The 26,706-nt window shown below is 34.8% G+C and overlaps 1 protein-coding gene across 3 annotated transcripts in view; it reads right to left on the bottom strand.

Moving 5' to 3' along the window:
- Positions 1-26,706, bottom strand: part of sba (six-banded) — a 366,731-nt gene that overhangs the window by 19,699 nt on the left and 320,326 nt on the right. The gene's annotated exons all lie outside the window — the stretch shown is intronic.

The raw sequence follows: 26,706 nt of genomic DNA on the forward strand, positions 1-26,706 counted from the left end.
TTTAAATAATAGTAGTTAGGCATAACTAAATTGCTGGAATTACAAAAGTTTTCATTTAATATAAAAAGTATAAGTAAGAGAGCGATAAGTTCGGGTGTAACTAAACGTTTTATACTTTGGCAATTTGTGTGGTCCAAAGGCGGCGAAATATTTTCAGTTGGTTCTGTTTGGCTCGCAACAATATCAAGTGTCTCCGCTTGCCTTGCAGCAAGAGAACTTACTACAAATAGAGAGTTTTTTAAGAACAATCCGCAAAATGATTACAGCAAGCAAGCTGACTGGGGCTGGTGCCGTCTGGGTCGTCTGCGTCTGGTTCGCGGTAACTCACTCGAAACTAGCGGAATATTTAATCGTCATTCAGTCACTTAGCTATATCTAACATTGCTTTGTTGTTAGTCCAATAGAATTACTATTTTAAACTATTATGTTATAACTGTTATTATTGGTGTTTTCGGGTGATGCCAGAATTAAAGTTTTTTGTCACCCCTGCACTGCAGTACTATAAGCTTTACCTCTTTATAATAAACTCTCGGGTTTTCCAATAGGGATGATATGATTTCTAAGTGGCGTTTCGGCTATTTTAAATATGTCATGATCTGCAACTTTTTTTCATTGTATTCAGTAATGTTTACATTTTTATCATGGAAAGATATACGCAAGAACAACGTTTACAAATTAATCAATTTTATTATCAAAATAATCGTTCTTCAATTGCATCTTTTCGAACGCTCTTCGAGGCTCACTTTCAATGGTGCAGTAAATGAACAAAACTATCAATTCTGGTGCGAAGAAAATCCAAAAATTATTCATGAACAACCATTACATTCACCTAAATTGAGAGTTTGGGGATTTAACACCATTGGGCTACTTCTTGTAGGGTTATTTGAAGTCATTGGTCTTTAGCAATAAACTCTCTTCAATCTTTAGAAGTCAATATTGAATGTGCAATTCATGACATACGACTTAATTTAGTGGAAAGAGTAATCGAAAATTGGGTTAATCGAATTCGTTCCTGCAAAAAAAAAAGTCGTGGAGGGCATTTGAATGATGTTATATTCAGAACTTAATTGTATCGATTATACTTTACACCAAATAAAAAACATTTGAATTTCCTTAACAATTAGTGGTTTTTTTTTAAATCATATCATTCTTATTGGAAACCCTTTATTTCTTTAGAATATTAAGTTTGCAACACCCAGAAGGAAATGTCGGAGACCCCATAAAATATTTACATAAATGATCAGCATGATGAGCTGGATTGATTTAGCCATGTCCGTCTGTTATATACAGACAGACGAAATAGTCCCTCAGTTTTTAAGCCATCGTTCTGAAATTTTGCGCCTGTCCTTTTCTCGCTAAGATGCTGGTTTTTTATCGGAACGGCCGATATCGGACCACTATAGCATATAGCTACCATACAAACTGAGCAATCGGAACTAAGTGCTTGTATGGAAAACTTTTATATTTGACGTAAAATCTTCACGAAATTTGGTATGAGCTATTTCCTAAGGCAACAATGTAATCTTCGAAGAAATTGTATAGATATAATTACTATAGCATATATCTGCCATATTAACTGAACGATCGGCGTAAAGTGTTTGCATGGAAAACTCTTTCATTAGACGAGATATCTTCACAAAAAACTCTTTCATTTGACGAGGTATCTTCACGTAATAAGGCATGATTTGTTGTTTAAAGCAATAATGTATTCTCCGAAAAAATTATTCAGATCAGATCACTATATCATATAGCTGCTATACAAATTGAATGATTGGAATCAAGTTCTTGTATATGTGAAGGGTATTATAGCTACAGTGAAACCGAAGTTAATATTTTTCTTGTTTTAATAAATATTTGTTTATTATTAAAATAGAGAATAGAGATCAGCACCGTTGAAGGAAAAGAGAGCGTATTATCGAAATAGGTAGGTAGGAGAGCTGTCCACATTGACGTAAGTAGCGCTGAATGCGCCATTTTGGTGCACTATCGTAGGACCTTATACTTTTGCTATCTTGTTTCATCGTTGAAGTATTTGGTATCGGGTTTGTTATAGAGCGGGCATTCACAGAGAAAGTGAAAGACCGTTTCTTTATTCCCTTTTAGCTTGCAGCTGCGGCAAATGTTGTTATAAGGCAGGCCCATTTTTAGCGCATGCTCTCCAAAGCGTCATCGCCACGTTATAGTGGCTGTGAGTCTATATATACTGTTTCTGAACCTATTAAATAAGTCCTTGGTTTTATTTTTGTTAAACTTAGCAATATCTGTTTGGTTATCTTGCAACTTGGTATTGATTTCCATCTGCTCTGTGCTATATGTACAAAATGCATATAAAGCTCTCTTATGATCATTTGCAGCGGTCATGTAATTAACTCCGCCTCGGATTTGTCTAAAGAGCCTCTCGCTTTGTTAACTCATCTGCCTTTTCGTTGCCAAAAATGTTTCTATGACCGGGAACCCAAATTATTTTTGAGTCGACTTGACCTTCTAAAGAGCTTAAGGACTTCCTGCAATTGTATACTACACTTAAAATAATCCTTGGAGCCGACAAGGCCAGCATTGCTGCCTGGCTATCCGTGTATATTGTTGCTTTCCGTATCCTTCCGTAGTTATTCAATAGAACTCCACAGGCCTTCTCTGCACCTAGTACTTCCGCTTGGAAGATATTGACTGAGTTTGGTAGACGGATAGAAAGAGGATGTCAAGATCATTGGAGTATACTTCTGTCCCTACTTCGCAGTCCATTTTGGACCCGTCGGTATAGATAGAAGTATTATCTTCCTCCCCTACTACCCCTCTTCTCCATTCACATCTAGAGGGTATCCTCACCCGAAAAATACTATTGAAATGTAAGCTTGGGTATCCACCCATAGATTGACTTACTTAGGTTAAGCTGATTCAGAATGGCACTATGTCCACATTCTTTCCATCCACAAGTCATGTCGTCAATGCCGTCATATGACAGAGATTCGATAATTGTGCTTATTTCTATGTTGTTGAAAGCTCCTTCTATATCAAGAAAGGTTGACATTGTGTATTGTTTGTTCTGAAGTGATTTTTCGATTACGTTAATCACTTCGTGTAAAACAGTTTCGGACGATCGACACTTTATGTAAGCATGTTGTGCACTCGATAAAGTATCTCCTAGGATTAGCCTTAAGTGTATATCCATTAGCCTTTCTAGAACCTTTGGCATGAAAGAGGTAAGGCTTATTGATCTAAAGCCTTTCGGAGTATGTAAGATAATTGAATCCTGGCATTATATATCTTTTTTTCCCTTGCAAATTATTACTCACATACATTTATTACCTAAGTTGTCATCACCGAATAAATGTTAACACATTGGATTAGAATGGTAAATTTTAATCAGCTGATTATATGTCTGCTGAATTTCTCGATTACTGGCAGAGAAAATGAAAATCTGTTAAATGGAATATAAATTTGAACAAATAGTCGAGAATACGAATAACTAAGTTAATATAACTTTGAATTGAGGTGTACAAATTACTTTTTGTGTTCTATCATTAGGTCTACATACCTTCAACATGGGTGTAGGGATTAAAATTAGAATTACTAGCCGCCGATTAAAATTTAATTCATTTTCATCTTTTAAAAAGGTGAATTAATTTTAACTCACATGGCAACTCAAACATTTCTTCGAAAACTTGTTCCTATCACCACCGCTTCTCTTGCACTTTTGATTAACGGCACACATTGATTCATAAATTTTCAATGTGTATATCAATGTCTATTGCAAACCCACATTAAGGATTCCACAATAACATTCAAGGAGTTGCTGCTATCATAAGATTGGAATCAATAAATTCTCACTTTAACCACGGCGTAGCCGCCCAAATATCGGCTGCGGCGGAATCGAGGCAATCAATACTTGCGATTTACACACTTTTAACTTCTACTCAGACAATTAATCATCATTGCAGACACCAGACGATTGTTCACATATGTTCGCACAGCAGTGGTCCGACGGTAGACGTCGGCGATCAACGAAGTAGAAATGCGAGAGTGACTCTCATATGTATGTATACGAGTATATATAAGCTATAGTAGCGTTGCTGTGGGCGCTGAAGGACCCAGCTTAAGTGAGGAGAGGCACAGCGAGTCGATGCACTTTAGAAAACTATGGAATTGTTATACTATATGTGTATGTGTATGGGTATAATCGTTTTCAATAGCGTCAGTATTTGTTGTATCAGCGGTTAACGGTAGCGCGCAGTAAATTAATTCACCACTTTTACCTGCAAAAGCTTCATAAAAGCAATCAATTAAAATGCTTCGATAAAATCTACAGCAACAAGAGCGTATACGAGTACATGCAAACACAAACTCTTTAACTGTGCATAAAACGAATTGCTTCCAAGTACATACATGAATATGTATGTATGTGCGCATAACTGTCCGTACATATATATGTTCATATTTATATGTGGAAAAGGCATAAAAGCGCCTACGCCAGTGACGGAAGGACCAAATTGCTGCAAAACGGCAATGTAAATATCAGCGCATAAGGCATATGCATGTGCGCAGAGTTTACATACTTATACACACACACATACATACGAGCATAGGTAGGGGTGCATAACGTGTTCATTGCGGTTGAGTTGACAAAGCCCCATGGCTTTTGGGGGAAACTACTGTAACTTAAGTTTCATAAATGCTGCACTGTTGGAAAAATGCGAACGAATGAACTTGTAAAGAATAAAAACATAAAATAAAACAATAAATAATTATGAACAGACATAATTGTCGTAGTTGCGTTCCCTGTTTCTAACTGCTTCTATGGCATATTTCATTATTTTTGCGCTGGCTTATCGCCTTAACTCAATCTAACCCACAATTATGGCGCTTTACAGTTATTTGCACACACACACACTTCTGTATGTACAGCTGTGTGCAAGTACTTTGGCAGCGAAAATGAACAAACAAATATTGACCAGCGAGGATGTTGCATGTAAACAAGTGTAATTATGCTAAGTAAAATGGCTTGACGCTACTGTGACTTTGCATTCATACATACATACGTTGCCGTTATTGTCGCGCCAAATGTGACTATGTAAATTACTTTAACCTCTTTATCACTGGCCGCGATATTACTCATACGCAACTCAATCTGAATTTTTCTGTGTGTTTCTGTTAGTGCGGCACGGGTCAGCGAAAGGTCGCACACGTCACGTATCCGCCGATTACACAAATATGCCACAATTAAATACCAGCGAGGTATTTGAAGCACAAAAATGTGGTTAGCCGTAGGCGTAAGGGCATGACCAAGCACAAACACACATTTTTGAAAACTTATGGTATTTTTGTAAATGTGCACAGGAAAGCATGCAAAAATTTGTTTATTTGCTTTCTGATGACCGATATGATCGCGATTTCGATAAGCACACATGCGAATATTTATGGTTGTTTGTATGTAAGACAGTGTAATAGATTTGCATAGGCTGTGCGTGATTAAGCGGTGCAGCTCTGTATATGTAATTGCATTCACGTGCATGCACCGGTAGATAAAAGGAGTTGTAGCAAATGCCAGAAAGGGGCTGTATGGTCGATAATTAAAATATTTTCGTTTAAATGAGTCATGGATATTTAGAATTAGCGTTGCATGTGAATATATTTATGTGTATGTGTTTAAATATCTTCGAACACGCATTTATCTATATATTTGCCTAAACTAAAAATGTTCAAATATACTTGAATATGCTTATCTTAGACAAGGAGCCAAAGAAAACCTGAGGAGGTGTTACTGGTGTCTCGAATACGGGCCCCTTGCGAAATCATGTAATAACTCCGCCGATAGAAGCCAGTTTTGTGTCAAGTGTGAAGAAAATGGACATTTTGCAAAGTTATGCGACAAAAGCCGTCGTGTAGCGTATGTAAGAGTAAGGGCAGGGAAAACACCGAACACCAAATAGGTAGTAAGAAATTCCCCTGTACCAAGAAGCGTGCAGATGCCCCTCCCTAATATGATCCTGTATACCAAATAACAGTCTTGTATCTTATTGTGGAGCTTAGTTATAGTAATTTATTTGTTTTTGATTGATGGTGTTTTGTGGGCGTAGCAGTGGTCCAATTACGCCCACATGTGTACCAAGTTTCATAAAGATATCTAATTTTTTACTCTAGTTACAGATTGCACAGTCAAACTTTTACAGTTGCTATATCCCACCAAGCGTATCTCAAAATGATTTAAAAAAAATCTTGGATGAACTGGTGAGAGAAGCATTAACTACTACAATGAACGTGGTCGCAGGCGATTTCAATGCATGGGCGATGGAGTGGGGTAGCATCTGTACAAACAGTCGTGGAGATGCTCTGTTAAAGGCGTTCCCGTTGCTAGAGATGGTGCTGCTAAATGCCGGAAACAAAAACACCTTCGAGAAAAATGCTCGTGGCTCTATTATAGATAAAACTTTCGTTAGCAGTTCCCTGGTGCGGACAGCAAGCTGGCAGGTGTGTGACCTTTATACTCACAGTAACCATCAAGCTATTATGCTAGAAATCGGGCACCCAGCAACCCAAAATCGAAGGAGGAAGGACCGCTCGCAAAACGGGTACATAAGAAAGGGTGGAAGGTCAAAACCTTAGACGAAGAACTATTTAAACTCTTACTAGACGGTAATATGAATTGCGCGGAAGACGCAGATCAACAGGCGGATATGCTGGTAAGACATATTAGCAAAATGCGATATGAGCAGAAGAAAAAGTGGAGCCTACAGAAAACCCGTATACTGGTGGAGTAATGAAATCAATACCCTAAGGAGTGAATGCCATTAAGCGAGGAGGCGCTGCAAAACGAAATGCAATGACCTTCAAAAAGCACTCAAAAAGAGTAAAGCCTGTTGCTTCAAAAAACTTTGTGGAAAAATCAAGATAGTCAAATGTCAAAATTTAAAGGTGGCAAAGGGCAAACACCAACCTGCCCCAAGCTATTGAAAACCGTCTTCCCAGCACAGCCATAAAAGAAACTACAGGCTCAAGCAGAGGGATATGTTGAAATGAATGTCACAACAGTCAACGACGTGGATGTGACTCAAGCGGCACATATAATACATTATATATTAGGTAACACGAAAGCGCCAGACCTGGATGGCATTCCAAATAAGGTCTTAAAGATTGTCATCAATCACAATGCGAACCCATTCACAGAATTGTTTACACAATGCCTTAGGAAAGGTGTTTTCCCTAAAATTTGGAAAAAGCAGCGACTTGTCTTGTTACAGAAGCTCGACCTTTTTGCATGCTCGATACGCTTTGCAAGATACTAGAGCAGATAATCTGTGTACGATTAGAGTCGCACTTAGAGTACCAGAGTCTGTCCGCAAATCCATACGGATTTCGGAAGCGGAAGTCTACCGTTGATGCAATAGAAAAAGTCACTAATATTGGTAACAAGACAATCGAGGGAAACAGATGGATGTATGGCACAAAGGAATACCGCGCAGTAGTAACATTCGATGTAGAAAATGCGTTTAACTCGACTTATGGCCTCATATAATAAGCGTCTTGGAACGTAAGGCAACACCGGCTTACGTAGTGAAAATCGTATCCAGCTACCTGTCAGATCGACGGTTACTGTGCGATACCGATGACGGACCGAAAAAATATACGGTATTAAATGGAGTACCACAGGGTTCTGTAGTCGGCCCACTGTTGTGGAATGTACTCTACGACGGTGTGCTGCGCCTTCCACTACCGAGGGAAGTGCATAGATCTATAGAATTACGACTAAGCAGTCATTGAAGTACATAGGGGTCCTTATTGACACTAGACTTAATTATAAGACGCACATTGACAAAGTCTGTAAAAAAGCGGCCCAACATCGGTGGCCAAGACAAAATAGGCGTGCGCTATCAGGAAGGTGAGCCAATCTATATTGATGGATGTATATTGGGACCAGCACTGAGGAGTAAATCCTACGTTAAGAAAGAGAAATCTGTAATTCGGCTCAGTACCATTAGAGTCACCTGCGAAATAGTCACAGTATCTCACGAGGCAGCAGGTATCATACCACTGGACATAATGGCCATATAAATTAAAAGAGTTTCGATAGATCCAAAAGTATAGAAAGGCGACTAACGGTTGTAGAGCGATGAAATAGAAACGATGGGACACATCTACGAAAACAAGGGTAGAAAGGAAACATGAATATTTCCACAAATAGTTTCGATAGATCCAAAAGTATAGGAAGGCGACTAACGGTTGTAGAGCGATGAAATAGAAACGATGGGACACATCTACGAAAACAAGGGTAGAAAGGAAACATGAATATTTCCACAAATACGAATGGCTAAGTTTGGTTTCACGATGTATTGCCTAACGGCAGTTCCGTGGGCCGTACACAAGCACTGATTATGGAGTTAAGGGTTTAGCATGTAGACGCGTTATTCCTCAAGTCTACATGGGCGTGGTCCCGAATGAGGTGAACCCTTATTCGGACAATTCAAATCGTGCATATCGTCCGCAAAAATGACGATCTCTTGGAAGATTCCCCCTCCGAACAAAAAAAAATGCTTATCTTAGACAATGCCGAGACAGTACAAAACATACATACATACATGCAAACATACACATTTATTTAGATAGATAAGATAGATTCAGAACTAGTATACATATAAGAGGTGAAAATATCAAAATGTTTGTGCGTCAAAATAAAATCAGAATGAAATATTTCTCACTAGATGAAATTGTTTTTGGTGTCATATATGATCGCTCTATTTTATACCATGAAGTATTTGCCTCAACGTTTGTAACACCCAGAAGAGACCCTAAAAAATATAAGTATGTAACTCTACGATATACAAGTATAAATCAGCAGCATGACGAGCTGAGTTGATTAGCCATGTCCGTTTGTATGTATATACGCGAACTGAAAAACTAGCAGTTTTTGAGATATCGCTTTGAATTTTTGCACACGTCCTTTTCACATCAAGAAGCTACTTATTGGTTGGTACCGCCGATATCGGACCAACTGGAAAACTTTGTTAATTGAAGAGATATCCTCACGATAACCGGCATTAATTATTGTTCAATGCAACGCTACAATATTTAAAAAAAATTCTAGATCGGATTACTATGGCGTATTCCCGCTATACAAACTGAACGATAAAAATCAAGTTCTTGTATAAAAACTGTTTTATTTGTGACGGGTATTCTAGCTTCGGAGCAATTGTAGTTAAAGTTTTTTCTTGTTGGACATAATATAGGAACTAATAAATTAGGGAGCTATTAACTTATGACTTTGAAATATATGAGCTTCCGAGGAAGGCCGTTTGAGTTTTATAAATATAGTGATTAGCACAAATATGCATGTAAGTTTTTATTTTAATCAGCAAGGGAGTTGGCTTGTTCGTCACATTTGATTTAGACGTCTAACTAAATTTATGTTGCGATTACCTCCACCAGCTTTAGATAATGGTACCTTATACATTGTCCTCAACCAATTAAAATCGTCAGCTCTGTCAACATTAGAAAATATCTCTTTAAGGATTCTCAGGAAAGATTCTCAACATATTTTCAGACGGAGAGTATATCTCGTAATTTATTGAGCGGTCTGTTCATATCCAAATTATTACCGACTTACTCGAACCCGATGTCAACACCGAATTCATCTTGTTAACTTTAAAATTGTAAACAAAACTTCGTAAAAATTGACCCAAATATTACCACTGAGAAGTTTTAGAATGAGGTTAGCCATAATTCAATTAGAGGACATTGATTAAATGCCAATCTAATGGTTTAGCAATGCTTCAAATTCAGGTGCATATAGTCAATATAGAGATGAGTTGAAATCTGGTTGACTATCTGGCCGTCTATCTGTACAAGCTGCAATTTGAGCAAAAATTGAGGTACCGTAATAAAACTTAGTACACATGTTCCTTGGTAAAAAAGTGAAAGCGGGTTCGTAGGTGAGTGTAATCGGACCACTGCCACGCTTACAAAACGCCATTAATCGAAAACTTATAAAGTGCCATAACTCAGCACTAAACAAAGGTACAAAACTGTAATTTGGCACAGGAAATTGCAGTAGCAAGGGGCACTTGTGGTCTAAAAAATCTGAAATAATAATAATAATAATAACCCAACGATTACCCTCCTCTCGCCCAACCGACGCTAGGGGCGCAATCCGTATACGTGCGGAATTAGCCGAGTCAGAAAAGGCAAGAGAGTTTTTTAAGTGTTGAGATCTAAAACTGCTCAGCTACAGAAACAAAAGTTTCAACAGCCAAGATTTAAAGTTACAATATAATTAATTGTTACATTTTCATTTATTAAGAGAAAACAATAAAGTCTTTTTAATTTTGAAAAGTGAGTCAGATAAGTTAAATGTGCTGCAATGAGAATTAAAATCATGACATATACATATATATATATTGATCTACAGGATTTTAGCAGTAAAGGTCTAAACTGCCTCGAAAGGCGAACCGGGATATTAAATTTAATTTCAGGCAGGAGAAAAGAACTGCAAACTGTTCTATTCAAAATTTTCACTAAGATTATTATGCCAAGCATTTCCCTACGACTAGAAAGTGTAGGTAGATTGATAAGTTTTAAACGACTAGTGTATGGCTAATAGTTTAAAAATGTATGATATCAAATTATAACGCCGTCTTCATTCTTCGTCAAAATTGGACGATGGGTGTGGCACCGCCCATATTTAGGTGAAATCACATACATTCCTATGTTACATTGTGAAAATGGGCGCAATCTGACTACAGCCACGCTTACTTGCGATATAACATATAGAACTTTTAAATTCCATCTGATTTTTTCAATTTCCAATTAAGCACCAACCAATGAATATATTCGGGTAAAATTTTGCACAAATAGTGCCTTTGATATATGTCATCTTGAGTCTAAAACCGAATATGTGGACCCCAGTGCGTATGACTGAGTTTTTCCGAAAAATATTGGCCAATCTGAGCCAACTCAAAATTCGGGGAAAATGTTTAATGATAATAATATACGCTTTTGTCAAAAATGGGATGAATCGGGTCAATACTTCCCTTGCCCCTCAACTTTCAGTTGCCTTTATACCACATATATCCGCCAATGTGGGAGATATTTTAATGAAATTGAGATTGCGTGTTTTACCCATAACAGTGTATCTTTGTGCCTAAAATTAATAATATCGGGCGAAAACTTGCCTTAGCTCTCATTTTAGCCTTAGCTCTTTATTTTAGCCGAATTTATTGAAAGTATAATATTTGATAGTTTAATGCCGAAAATATGTGAAATTAGTTTACGAACTACACCAACATCCAAATACTACATAAATTGATTTTAGTTATTCTAACAAACCTTATGCTGAACATGTCATTCAATGTGTTCTCAAGTATACTTGAACAATGTCAACAAGTAAAGAAGTTCCAAAGTTTAACTGAACATTTTATACTCTCGCAACTTGCAAGGATCAAAGCCCGGAAAGTACTTTAGCTGTTGACAAAATTTTATATTAAAGGAAGTTTTGATCCGATTCAACGAATTTTTGACACAAAGACATACTATCATCGAGAGTTTTATTTATTTTATTATATGAATTTCATTTATATATCTATTTTATTGACTGATATTTTCTTTAAAAAGTCAACTATCGGCACTGGGGTCTACATATTCAGTACTTAGGAGATTGAACAGTTTTGGTTCGATTTAGACAATTTTTGGTCACAAGGTGGCATACTTTGAACGCATTATTCGCTCAAAGTTTTACCCCGATACAATCATTGTTGCTTGGTTTGCATAGTGCAAAGTAAAAAAATTAGATGAAGTGGTGTTATATGAAAAATAGGCGTGGTTGTAATCCGATTTCGCCTATTTTCGCATTATAACATAGACATATGAGAAGAATGTTATGTACCGAATTTGTTTGAAATCGGTTAAGCAGATCCCAAGATATGGGTTTTCACCTAAAAGTGGGTGGTGCCACGCCCACCGCCTAATTTTGAAGATGCTTCCTATAAAATTTAATGTCTCTGGCGTGTTTATTGCTTGATTTATCTCGCTTTTAGTACTTTTTAACAGTACCGTTATATGGGGAGTGGGCGGAGCTTCACCCTACACTGTCGATAGAGGTGCTAAAAACATTTGTTCAATGAATTTTGTTATTATAGCTTTAGCGGTTCAGGAGATATGAGCATTAAACCCATTAGGGCGCGACCACGCCCACTTAAAAAAATTGTTTAACTGCACATGCACATGCAATTTATTTGTTTTTTGATTAATTGCGTTTTGTGGGCGTGGTAGTGGTCTGATATAATGAGCTCAAACTTTCCACCTGACGTTAAACCGTTTAGGTTGGCCAAAATGTGAGATATTTTCATGAAAGTTAGAGGACTCGTTTTTTTAAAGTTATAAAATTATATTAATGGTTTGGCGCTCAATATAAATGAAATTGGTCTTGGCCTAAACCTTATATCCCTAATATAATGAATTTCGATCTTTTAGTTGAAGTTTTTCACATCAACTGAATACATTACAAGTAAATCCTGCCTTTTCGGTTTAGTTTATATCACCTATATTAATTTAAGTATAATTTTCGCTGACGGGAAATAAAATATAGTAATAAAACTAAGAGATTCTATGACGTTCGAAATAATTTAATATGATACCAAATTTAATTGTAATCCCTTCACGATTTCATGGAACAATGAAGTTAAACCTTTCAGTAAATTTTTCAATATAAAGTTTTGCCAACAACTCCTGATTTTAGCGCTTCCTTACTTGCTATAAAAACACTTTTAACCTAAATTGCCTTTATCGTTAAAACATAAAAATTGTAAACAATTTCAGTATTCATTTAGTTACACTTGTTTATCAACCACTATTTTCTAATCTCATTCTTAGTGAGCTTTTTAATTAAAATAAAAACACAACTGTACAAGTACTTATGAAAACATAAAAACTAAAATTTTCATTCGCTATTGACGCGGAATTAAGTCGAGCCATTGCATTACAATTATGCCATTTTTTCGTGGGCTTTTATCGATATATGTACGTCAATTTTTTTTCGGGCAAATATTTAACAATTAAATTGTAAGTTTATAACGAATTCATTTCGAGCTTTGGCGGATTTTTAATTTTATGCTGGCTCAAAATGGCTATATTCGCACACATCTATACACACACTGAATATTATATGGTTACCATTTATTTTTTAATAACATTGTTTTTGCATGAGCAAGCTAATACTTTTAAACCGCAAAATCCCTTTCATATATTATATATATAATATTATTGAAAATGTATATGCGGAATCTTTTTCCATAGTTTTTTCCCGTCGCCATTCATGTCATTTAACTTAATTTGTTCCAATTAATTGTGTGGGGACATTGTGAGCATATGTTATAATGCAATTATTTAGAGTGTGTAGCGTTCATAAATAATACGTATTTATATACAAGTATATATTATATATATTCTATATTTTTAATAGCACTACTGACTTTAGAAATATTTATAATTGATTTTTGATTTGCATATTGTTTTTATACTTCATTTTATAATGCTAATCAGTACATGTCAATTATTCAATTTCTTTCTAAAAGCTACCATATTTCCTGAATTTTCTTAATAATGCCAATGATGACTGAAATACTACCAAAACAAACAATGTTATGTAAAGCCCAAACACAAATGTTTGCAATATCATGCAACACGAAGTTGCATTTCTAAGCACTGCCATGCAAAAGGCGATTTCCGTGTCTAGTGAGAACTTCTACAACTCTTTTGTAGGCTTGTAAATGAGTAGAAAATGTAAATCCTAAGTATTTATATGTATGTATGTATTTGTGAAAGACGCATAAAACCACGTGGAATGAAAGTAAACCCCACACGGACTTTCAATATTTATTGCCGCGATTTGCCTGATTAGATTGTAACTTTTTAACTTAAATACCCGTAGCAAGCCAAATAAGAAGAAAGTTAACATAAAAATACACCCAGTGTATTTTAGTAAATTTGATTTATACATACATATGTGAATACATACATGCATTCGGTTTAGAAAACTAATTCAGATCTCTATTTTGACATTCAATATAAGTATGTAAAGAGTAGAACTCACTTAAAGTTTTGCAGTTCGAAATATTTGGTACCCTTTTCTATTCACAATATTATATTAAGGATTGCTTAAATTTTTCAAAGTATGGTTAACCACTAAATGAACATATAATCAAATAATTTGTTAATAGTGACAATAAGTAAACTACTCTCAAAATTCTTGGTTAGACTAGTATAGGATTGTAAAAATTCGTTTTGTTTTCGTTTAAAGTACTCTTTAAGCTTCTAAAAATTTTATTCAATTGGTAGAATGGTGAACAGAAATTTTCTTTGGCTATTCCGCGTTTTGTAAAAGTTTTCGTGTCTGTCAGGTTCAGCATGTAAAACTATATACGCATTTTTCGAATCGGGCGACGGAGAGGATCGCCTGTATCCATTTGAAATTGTTACTGTAATTTCACAGTAACTTAATAGTATTGTAGATAGATACGAGTTCCTACAATTTCCGTTATATTTTTTTATCAAAAGGACAATATAACCATTTTTACATCACAAATACAAGTTAAATAAAGCCAGAAAAAGGGAAATACATTTGTTTTTTCCTTACTCCCAAAAGAAAATGTCAAGATGTCAGGGCTCTAGACTGGTCTAACTCCTTAGATCTTTCTTAACAGGTATGGTCTTGCATTGCTTAAGAAAACGTCATCATTGGCATTATTAAGAAAATTCAGGAAATATGGTAGCTTTTAGAAAGAAATTGAATAATTGACATGTACTGATTAGCATTATAAAATGAAGTATAAAAACAATATGCAAATCAAAAATCAATTATAAATATTTCTAAAGTCAGTAGTGCTATTAAAAATATAGAATATATATAATATATACTTGTATATAAATACGTATTATTTATGAACGCTACACACTCTAAATAATTGCATTATAACATATGCTCACAATGTCCCCACACAATTATTTGGAACAAATTAAGTTAAATGACATGAATGGCGACGGGAAAAAACTATGGAAAAAGATTCCGCATATACATTTTCAATAATATTATATATATAATATATGAAAGGGATTTTGCGGTTTAAAAGTATTAGCTTGCTCATGCAAAAACAATGTTATTAAAAAATAAATGGTAACCATATAATATTCAGTGTGTGCATAGATGTGTGCGAATATAGCCATTTTGAGCCAGCATAAAATTAAAAATCCGCCAAAGCTCGAAATGAATTCGTTATAAACTTACAATTTAATTGTTAAATATTTGCCCGAAAAAAATTGACGTACATATATCGAAAAAAGCCCACAAAAAAAATGGCATAATTGTAATGCAATGGCTCGACTTAATTCCGCGTCAATAGAATGAAAATTTTGACTAGACAGAAAACAAAAGCTCATAACAAACACACATAAACAAAAATGCCCACAGTAATACTTAGTTTTTCAAATATAACTACATGTATTTTTCTAAATATATACAGATACTTAAGTACAGTAGCGGTTGAAAAAACTGTAGTGACAATTATGAACACATAAGGAATGATGGCGAAGGATGACCTGTCAATAGCGCGTTAGAGTATTGTTGACATCGTTAATGGAGGGTAAAATCTCCTATAAATCCTGTCTGAGGAACTAAAATGGCCGTTTTTTAAGAAAAAAATATTTTACCGCCTATCAAACAAGAGAAAGTGTGAAAGTAATTTCGAGGAGTTAGGTCAAGAGCCTCAAAAGCCTAACTTTGCCTTTTTGTTCTGGAACTAAAGAAGAATGAATCGAATTCCTCTCTTTCAGGTTTTATTTTACTTGTATTTGAGTGTATAAAAGAATTTGTATTGTCATTTTGATACAGAAAAAAATGTAATTTTGCATTTTTCATTGAAAATAATAAATTGTTTATTGAAAAAGTTGCAATAAGAGTGAAATTATCTACGCTAGTTTACTGGATAATGTTACTGTAAAGTTGCACGGAAATTTTGATATTGATATTTCTCGAATGCCGTCATTGTCCGCTTTTTTAAGTTTGACGTTCAGTTCAGAGGAATAATTTTTTTTTCAGAAGTCATGTAAAAAACGTGTTTAGGACCCCAAAGCATTACTTTTGAGTTTTTTCGATTTCTTTGAAAGTCTTCATAACATAAGCTGTCTTCGATTTACTATTTATCTGCTCTTTCTACAACAAAGTTAACGAATTGTATTCGTGCAAGAGAGTACGCGGATACCTCAATATACGATTATAGTCACTATCTTCACTGCTGCCAAGTTTTCTTTTGCATTTGTTAGATCAGTTTTTCTATCGTGAATGGTTTAAATGACAAATGAAAGTATAAATCAATTATAGTTATTTATGGAAAACAAAAATAAACGGTTCAAGCAACGTTTTTAAACGCAAAAAAAAAAAGAATTTCTCCACATAGAAAGAATCATAACACTATTGCGCATGCTTCAGAAGACATATTAGCTCTTGGTTGCATCATAAGTGCTGCCCGTTTGTTTGAACATCTGGTATTGTTTGTTCGATTCGCTGGAAAGTAACGCCTGGCGAATCGAAGACAGCTATTAAATAGTTCAATTATATTTATAAAACTTTGTTTATCGAAAAACAAGAAAAAACGATAACTTCGGTTGCCCCGAAGCTATAATACCCTTCACAAATACAAAGGTACAAGAACTTGATTCCGATCTAATTTCGTGTAAATACCTCGTCAAATAAAAAAAGCTTTCCATGCAAGCACTTTATTCCGATCGTTCTGTTAATACGGCAGCTATATTCTATAGTCATCCGATCTATGCAATTTCTTCGGAGAATACATTATTGCTTTAGGAAATAGCTCATGCCGAATTTCGTGAAGATATTACGTTAAATAAAAAAGTTTCACATACAAACACTTGATTCCGATTGTTCAGTTTGTATGGTAGCTTTATGCTATAGTGGTCCGATATCGGAAGTTCCGAAAAATGATCAGATTCTTCGTGAGAAAAGACAGATTCAAAAATTTCATATTGATAGCTTAAAAACTGAGGGATTAGTTCGTATATATACAGACAGACAGACGGACATGGCTAAATCAAAAGTATAATATTTTTGGACATACATATACATATGTATGTATGTCCTTTCGTATGTTGCTGAGTGAACGATTAGTTATAATAAGCTTTTAATTGAAAACGTTTTGTATATACACTTATTTCTGTAGTCCAACTTTGTTTATGACTGCTAATTTTGTTGGAGGTATTGTACTTCCCATGCCTCTGCAATGTCTAGCTTATATTGGCAGCTTGTTGGCAAATTTACAAAATAAATTTTGTATTTGCATGCTGCAGTGAATTTGATATTTTATTAAATATTTAAATGTTTTGGCGGCGATAAGTCTCGGAAAACACACGCACATACACACATAGATAGAAAGTAATCCAATAAAAAAGTTTACAGAAAAAACAATTCAAATAAATTAATAAAAACAATTGCAAGTGGCAGTGAATAAATAAATAGATATGCATGCATGTACGTATGTATACGTAGAGTTATACACACACACTCTCGCAGACAAATTTATTTATATTTATTTGCCGTTATGGTCCCAGCTGGGCGCCTGTTTTGGTAAATCAATTAAATGCAATTTCCTAAACAAAGGACTGGCAATGCAGTGGCCCAACAAACACAACAACAACTGGTTATTGACTGCTCAAACACAACTGTCTCAGACCTCACATGCACATATACTTGTTCCACAGGTGGGGGGACAGATATGCAAATGCAAACAAACGAAAATTGTTAACTCGATTTTCATGTTGGCAAATTATATAAACAAAGCAAAATATTTATTGTCATTTTCATTATTAATACCGTTATACGCAGTTTGTGCGCATAAATAATAATAGAAGTCGCAGTTGTCCGTATGTGTGTATGAGAGTATGTTTGCTGTTGTTTTAGCTTTCTATGTGCCGAGTGTTTTTTCCGCGTGTTTTGGTGATTTGTGCAAATTTATAGGGTGTTAAAAACGCCACAGGGGATCATTTATGCGCTTGATACATGCAAACTCACACGCTATAACGGCATTTTAAACTTATTTACGTATGTGTGTGTGCAGTGTTCATATACAAGGTGCGTTCCAAAGTAAACTCTAGTGGCACCATCTATATGTCGACTAGTGCGTTAGAATCTGCTATCTTTTATCGACTTCCAATAAAAATTTCAAGGCATTTCATCTATTGGAAGTGAAGTTATTGCGTTTAAAGTGTCAGTATGTTTTTGTCATCGGTGCGAAAATGAGCTTCGAACAAAGAGCCAACATTAAATTTAGTTTTAAAATTGGTAAAACTTTCACCGAAATGTTTCGATTAATGAAACAAGTTTATGGCGATGATTGCCTATCCCGTAGCAGAGTGCACGAGTAATTTCAACGTTTTCAAAGTGGTCGTGAGGATATAAATGAGAAATGAGCCCAAACCCAAAAAATCGCGCCTGGAGAAGTCAAAAGTGAAGACAATGCTGATTTGTTTTTATGATTCCAAGGGTATTGTCCACAAAGAATTTCTTCCACCCGGCCAAAACGTTAATGCGGTATTCTCCCTTGGAGTTTTGAAGCGTTTGATGCGCCGTATTCGACGTGTTCGGCCCGAATATCGCGAAGATGGAAGTTGGCGTTTGTTGCACGATAATGCAATTTAACAATCAACCACTCCCCGTATTCACCTGATATGAACACGTGCGACTTCTACCTTTTCAGAAAAATGCATTTGCCGATGAAAGGAAAGCGTTATGCAGACGTGGAGGCCATTCAAAAGGCTTTCACCGGCATACTGGCGGCCATACCGGGCAACGAGCTAAAACACTCGTTCTACATGCTTTTGGACCGTGCAAAAAGCTGTATTAAAGCAGAAGGAGACTATTTTGAATAAAATTAATTGATTTTGCCGATAAAACCACTTGTTCTGTATTTTTTTTAAAAGTCCTGTTTACTTTGGAACGCTCCTTGTACATACATGCAATCGTGTACAATTATTTTTATAGATAATAGCAAACATTTGGTGTTTTTTGCGCCACCGCAATTTTGTAAAATATATTATTTTATTTTATAAATTCATTTATGCCGAAATATTTGCGTTTATGCTTTAAAGCATGCATATATGTGTAACTATTTTGCCAATTCCCATGACTGCACGATTCCATACTGTGCAGGGCGCCACATTTAATGGTTTCGGGTTAGAATCCAGTCTCGTATTACTAAATGCAAATACGAATAAATCACGTAATTTTTTTAATTATTTGCTCAGCGACATATCACTGTGTAATTTTATTTAAAATAGGCTTTTTATTTTTTTTTTTACTCAAATAAATTTGGGTAATAAATTACGGCATCGATGGATTGCTCATGGTTTTTATTCAATATGTGATGCATGTATAAGGTGGTAATAGGGGAGTTGCTACTTGAGCGTTAACCTATCTATAATTTTATAATTTCATAATTTAAATGCTTACATAATTTATTTGTTTGTTTGTGGTGTTCATGGCATTTGGATTGATATTTGTTAACTTATTATTTGCTCTTGGGAGACGAACTTAGGCTTAACAAATTCCCAATAGGTAACGCAACAGTCTAATCACAAGCGAAAACCATATTTATAATTCCATTTCGCTCATATTTGGAAAACGTGTTTATTGTTGAGTAAGAAAAAAAATTACTAGAATCGTTTTAACGCCGAAACTGGTAGTTTTCTTCGATTACAAACATTTAGAGACTGTCGAATCGAACAAACAACTGATCTAAATCACAAAGACTATCAAAATTCAATATAGAATATGGTTATACCGCTTTTATGAGCAGTCCATATACTATCCTCAAATGAATTTGATTTTGGTGTTACTTTAACAAATCATTAATGATATTGGTCGACTTAAATTTAGTGTTGCTGCTCACGCTTTTTATACTAACTACATATATTCTCTAATTAATTAAAATTGTTAAAAAAGATTATTATTACTGTACGAGACTTTTAATTGGTTTATAATCGACTCCAAATGTTATAATTCGACAGGAAAGTCTAACATTCAGATTTGAACAATCGGTTATACCTTGGGCTCGATACTTTCACATTTCGGCTGGAATTTTGACATTTGGAATAAGCAAAAATTGAAAACGAACCAAAACGCGTCCAATCAAAACAGCTGTCAAAAATTAACTAAACATTCAACATGGTCGACCTTATCGAAAATCGAATACACCTAACCCGCGAAAGTTCGAAATTCGTTATACTTTTTGAACAAACCTCGTATATTTCTGATCATAAGCATGGGTTCAAATTTCGAAACAAAATGTATTACTTTCTTCATTGACCAATATTTGTATCTATTGTTTTCAAACCTAAAATACAATCCCTTGGATTCTTATACCGGCAATAATATTTTCGCCCTTATTCGTAATAATACTTTCATTGTGTTGAATAACTTATTATAACAGTATTTATTGTATACCATAGCCACAACGCGTGCCAGGATCTCCTAGTTTATACATATATACAAGCTTGTATGTACTTTACAGAGTCTCCGATCCATCTGGATATTACAAACTTATTGGCAAGCTTAATATACCCTATACAGGAATAGATATAGAAAACATCCACGGAAAAAATTCAAGTAAAGGGTGTCAATTCATATTTTTTTTATTCTTATGTTTTATTTTGATACAAGTCATAACGATTTCTAAACAGTTTTTGAGCTAGAACCCTGAAAGATAGCAGGAAAATACTTTCGCGAGTGTTTGACACCTGTGGAAATATGCAAATACATACAACTACATACATATATACCTATAAAAGGCTAGGATTCATACGTTGATATACAATTGCACACAATTCGGAAAGCTTTTCAGAAAAAGCATATGCAGTAAAAGTGATAAACAATCAACGAATGGAAAAATGTGCAATGAATAGTGAAAAAGAAACAGGCGGCGCGGGAAGACAGAGCGGAATCGAAAGAACGCTCGTTTGGTGCGCCGACAAAAGCCTAAAAGGTATTTCTGGAAAACAAGACCCATAAAACATATGCGTTTCGGTGCGCACACAAAAGCAATCGCGGAAAAATCGGCAACGCACAAACAAACAAACACAAGTTTACAGTAACATACTTGTACATATGTCTGCACGTACACATATAGAGCAGTCGACGCATGCACCACCAAGAGCGCAATCAAAAGTAAATGTCGAGCCTCTTTGCGTGCCAAACTTACTGCAAACATGAAAAGCAATTTTTTAAAAGCCGGAAACGGATGTAACTGCGTTGCACAGCACTCAAAAGTAAACGTACAAACACTCCAAAGCGTAGACACACAATCGCTTAAGTAAATACCTGTGTGTGTAGACATATGAAATGTGCAATGCGAAACTGTTCCAAGAGAGACACCTTCCGAAACTCGAACCTCGTATGCTTTAGTATTCAGGTGTGCGCTTTTGAGAAAGCATTCGGTGCATACTTCAAGGCGTCAACGCGTTTTAGTATCCTTAAGGGTGTGCGTGGTGGGAAATGCCAAACAGACTACTCTAATATCAAGCGGCAGGCGCCTGACGGCTGTGTGGAGTAATTTCATTGAGAAGAGTACGATTGAGGCACAGATAAAAGTCGAGTGGCTACTTAGCGGCTGGTCTTATACAATTTATGCAACTTTCGTTAGATATTTTGTGAAGCTTAGACCATGTATAATGCTAGTTTAAAACTCTAGCCAAATATTAAATGGAAATTATTTATAAATGGGCTAATATTTTAATAACAATTCTTTATTAAAGTCCTTTAGAATGTTGTGAAACTCTATGAAGGATGTCATTTCGTACCTTTAATACTATTTTAGGGCAAATATTTTTTATTATTTATAATTACGTTTTCTAGAAATATTTCACTCTTGAAACTTCCAAAAAAATATTGCCTACATTTATGATGTGGTTGTTTTATAGTATGGAATTTATTATGCAAATATTGTAATAAAAAACTACAAATATTATGTTTTATTATAGATTTTTAAAGAAATGTGCCTTTAAATAATTTATTGTATTACAATAGTTATTAGACTTATCTCAGAGTAACTTCGACTATTGTAACATAAGCACCTACTAAGCCACTAGCTGCTTATTTTGAAATTAGCGAAATGAAAAAATAATGGCCCAATAAATATTACATTTTTCACAAACGTTAACTTGCACTTGTTAGACTTTATAAAATATGAACATATTATTAATACAGAGCAAACGTAAGTATTTTAACCTCAAAAAGTGTGCAAAGTTCCACATACATATACGTACTTCAAAGACTGCCTCGACACGAAAAGTCGGCAGAAGTGAAATTTTTAGTAAAACCAAGTTCATTTGGAAAATATAGTTGTGAGACTCAATTCTGGACTCTGATTATAGCTCTTGCTTGTAATACGAGAAAAAATTATGCTCATGAAATATATAAAGAAAAGTGTCATATTTCTTTGCCATTCCTCTATATAAATTTTCAAATAACTTTGTTTAATTTTGAAAGCTATCACGAAGATACGTAAATATTTTATCAGTTTTGGTTCAAACCACTTCATAAACTTTAGCGTACCTTCTTCTCCTTTCATCGTTTCAATAGAGATCATCTCTCTGTGGATAAGATCAAAGTTCCGAATGGATATCAAAGATGAAAAGGCTTCTTTTGAAAGCCAGCGGACCTACGGAGAGGCCTTGAATCCTATTTTTTGGATACATTTAAGAGGTATGAAAGTTCTCAAAATAGCTATTGAATATTTTAATACAAAGAAAGTCTTAAGAGCTCTTTTAGAGTTTGGAGATAACAACGACATAAGTAAAAGTTAGAAACAAATCGAAGAAATATTTTTTTTTATGTGCAACAATTGGCTACCTGCCACATAAGCTCAAATTCAAGGGCGAAAAGTCACAAAAGTGAACAAGTGTGTTTAAAATGCCTAGACATAAAGCGAATACATAAAAATATAAGCGCATGAGAGCGCTTATTGAATTGAATTGCGCACCGGTTCTTATACAGGATGTTGCGATGGTTATAACTGCAGCGGAAAAATAGTTCTGAAAACAAACTTCTAACTTTGTTTAAGCGTTTTTTTTTCGTATCAATTTTAACACATATATGTAACATGTAGTACGCTTATGTGCTTCCCTATAGGGTTAACTGTACAATTTCATTTTGAACTATTTAATGCTACCTTTTCATTTGAGCTTTTGTATAGGAATGAATAACGCCGCAGAGAGATACTTATGTATACAATTCAAAAGCCCTACTTGAAAAGTTTTACACCATTCAATAGAAAGTGTAAGAATGTACTTGTTAACTGCTATGGGTGTGTGAATGCGGAACGAATGAACTGGAGTTTGACCCAGAGCGATTTTTAACTAAAGTGTGAGTGTCAAAACCATTCGAGTTTCGATCTTATATTTAATAATTCAGTGCATTATTGTTAATCTGAGGGCCTGGTTTTTAAAAGTTATGGAATTTTATTGTATGGTGTTGAGCATTTATACAATAAATAAACTATTTATAAGTAAAACTCTCAACTTTTTATTTATATTTTTTTTATTATTGTTTCAAAAAATTTGTAAACATTTATACAAGGTTTTACTTTAAAGTTTCACAGGCTCATTGTAAATATTAACAAACATTTCTTTAACTGAAAAGTCCTCATGGAAATATGTATATTGGATCACAGTAATAAGCGTGTGAAAACCATGCTCAATGCTTGTGTTCGTGAAAAAGTAGGCTCCCAAAACACTTCTGCAACATTTTCAACGGTTCCGTAGCGTGATTCCATTGGACACACAATTTCAAGAAAATTCGTTGTTCAATTTTATTTTGCAAGGCATATATCGCCAGACAAACTTTTGGCGTCGTAAACATCGATTTAATAATTGGAAAAGGGTTTTTGATTTGTTTTATATATTTCTATATTCCCTAAAATATATGGGTATTGCTGAATGAAGTCACCGTCTGATGAAATTTGATCTGGGCCGTCAAACAAAACACAATATTTTTATGATCTTAAAATAATACTTCTTAAAAAAATATGCTTATTGTATGGTAAGTACAAGTAAGTACAAAGTAAATCAATAACAGATTCATTGATGGTATAATGGATAGTAAATTTTTTGAACTTTCGAGAAAAGTCTAGTCGACCTATATTTTTTAGTTGTGTACCCTAGATAAGAATTTTCTTGCGATCTTCGATCGGTGTTTTCTGTGAAAAACTGTAGATATGTTTGTACGAATAAATGAGAGAAGGCAAGATGAAATTTGTGTACAAAAGATTAAACAAATACAATTGAGTCAATCAAAATGGGTTTTGAGAGCTTTCATTTTTCGATTTCGATCAAAGATACACATACCATCTCCCTATTTCTAATACGGTGGCTTAAGAGGACAATTTGCTTAAGTTTTTCGGTGCTATCATCATTAAGAGCGGTTAGTGTTCTACGATCTCACATCCCTAACTGAATACGTAATGCTACCAAACATATTGCGCTTCTGATAAAATACATCACCCAAAATATTTTTGTAAGTATTTTAATAGTTGCTCTCACTGAAATTTAAAATGAGTGTCAAAGAGTATTCACTGAACCTAGAAAATTTTTTTTATAAAACGAATCAATAACGAGTATTTTGCAAACAAAAACAATTACCTGTATAACAAAATAATCTAAAATGTGATTTGAGCGCAAAATTATGTTTAGGCGAAAAGTATAATAAATAGATAGAAAATCGATATAACCATTATTTAAAGATATCTCAATAAAGATTTTTTATTGATTTTCGAGTTCTGCGATTTTTACCGTTTTATTACTGGAAAATAAAGCAAATACAGTTATAAAAACATGTTTCATCACCATTAGTTTCCAGAGAAAAGCATTTAAAGTTTTGAGTAAATTACACCCACTCTATTCTCCATTATATATTATATGTACATATGTCTAATTTACGATGTAGAGAGTAAACAACTCTAGTGGATACACATATTTGGCCATAGTCAATGCAGTTTTGGACGTAATATACCGTTAAGTCGTTAGTGCAATGACAAGTTTGCGTTTGTAAAGTTGATAACTTCAAATTCATGCACAAAAACAACAAAATATAACAAATATGACTCGGCAAGCGGAAAAACCTTGCCTCTGGTGCTTCATTTTATATGAGCACTTATGAATTACACAACGTAAGTAGACGCTGCTGTCGCACATTCACATACGGAGACACATGAGTTCATGTTGACTTTACTTGAGTGTCCTTTTACTCGTACGCTTGGTGATTACGCAGCGGAAACGGAAGTGTTCGTTGTTGTGTTGGGTTTGCATGGTTTAATTATCATATTGCAACTTCCAATTCGCTTTTAATAATAACGTTTCTGCTTACAAGTTTCCTTTCAACGGCCATACGCGCTGCTTGTTTGCCTTGCTTGAGTCTCACTTTAAGTGTTGTGGCCAAAAACGAAGACCGGTTAGACGAAATGTAATGCAAAGGTTAAAAGTGAGTAAGCGAACGGTTTTGGTGACTTGCAAAATATGCAACTGCAGAGCAAATTACGTTAAATGTAAAAATTTGCGGATGGCGACAACATGCGGAATGTCTAGACGTCATTTAAAAATGTACTAAACGATAACTTGCTGCTATCCCTTAGGTAAATTAGTGGATGGTTTAGTGGAAGTATGGAAAAAGTGGAAAAAGGTAAGGAAATTATATACACATTTTAAGAAGTAAAAATCACTTGGTATTAGTCACGATAATGAATTTTAATGAGAGTCTACAGAGTAACGATATAAAGAGGTAAAGCGGTGATTCGTAGAATTAACATGCAGTACTTAGCAACATATTATATTAAAACAAGAAAAAACATTAACTGCGGCTGCAGGTGCAATTCTGATAGCATAAAATGGTATACAAAGATTTTTTCTTGTTTCTTGTCAAACTCAAAAAAAAAATTCCATAAAAGAACTTAATTTGCATACGCTTCACGTTGAGTTTTAAAATGTTCCGCACGAATGAATTTATGAAACAACACTCAAAGAAAGTTACGACAATTTGCCAATAAGCCACAATGAAAGCTTGATCACATTAATTTTATATATGCCAGAAAGTTCAGATAAAACGAAAAGTGCTGAGCTCAGACGAAAGCAATGCATCTGCATAGACATTTCATCTGCGAATGAAAGTTCGATAAGAGCCATTAAACGTATGAACATTTAGATGCCCCCAATAAACTTAAAAAGTTGGAAAATTATGCAAATACTTAAATTAGCGGGGGTTCGCACTTATATTGGCTCGTCATTTCGACTTCATTAACCATATCCTTTATCTGCCACTAAAACGAGAAATTTGCATAATCTCAGGCACGGGTCGAAGCACAGACAGCCAAAGCAGCCTAATAAATCACCAAAGAATGCGTCAATAAAAAGTTAAAAAGCGAGAAAAATTGTGGCAGTCCAGCAATGAAGTGAAATATATCTAAAAATTTCCACAAGAGTCCAAATATTTTCTTTTACCATGGGGGACTCACTTGCTCGTGCCTTCACTTGTCTGTCTGTTTACTGTATTAAACCCACTCACACAGCCGAAACCGCTTGCTGTGTGGTATCAATGAAAAATGTCCACATGAATTGCTATCAACTTCATATTAACCAAACTTTTGACCTTTGCCTCTCTATCCTCACCTCCTC

This window comes from Bactrocera oleae, chromosome 2 (assembly GCF_042242935.1).
Source record: "Bactrocera oleae isolate idBacOlea1 chromosome 2, idBacOlea1, whole genome shotgun sequence".
Classification (NCBI taxonomy): Eukaryota; Metazoa; Arthropoda; class Insecta; order Diptera; family Tephritidae; genus Bactrocera; species Bactrocera oleae.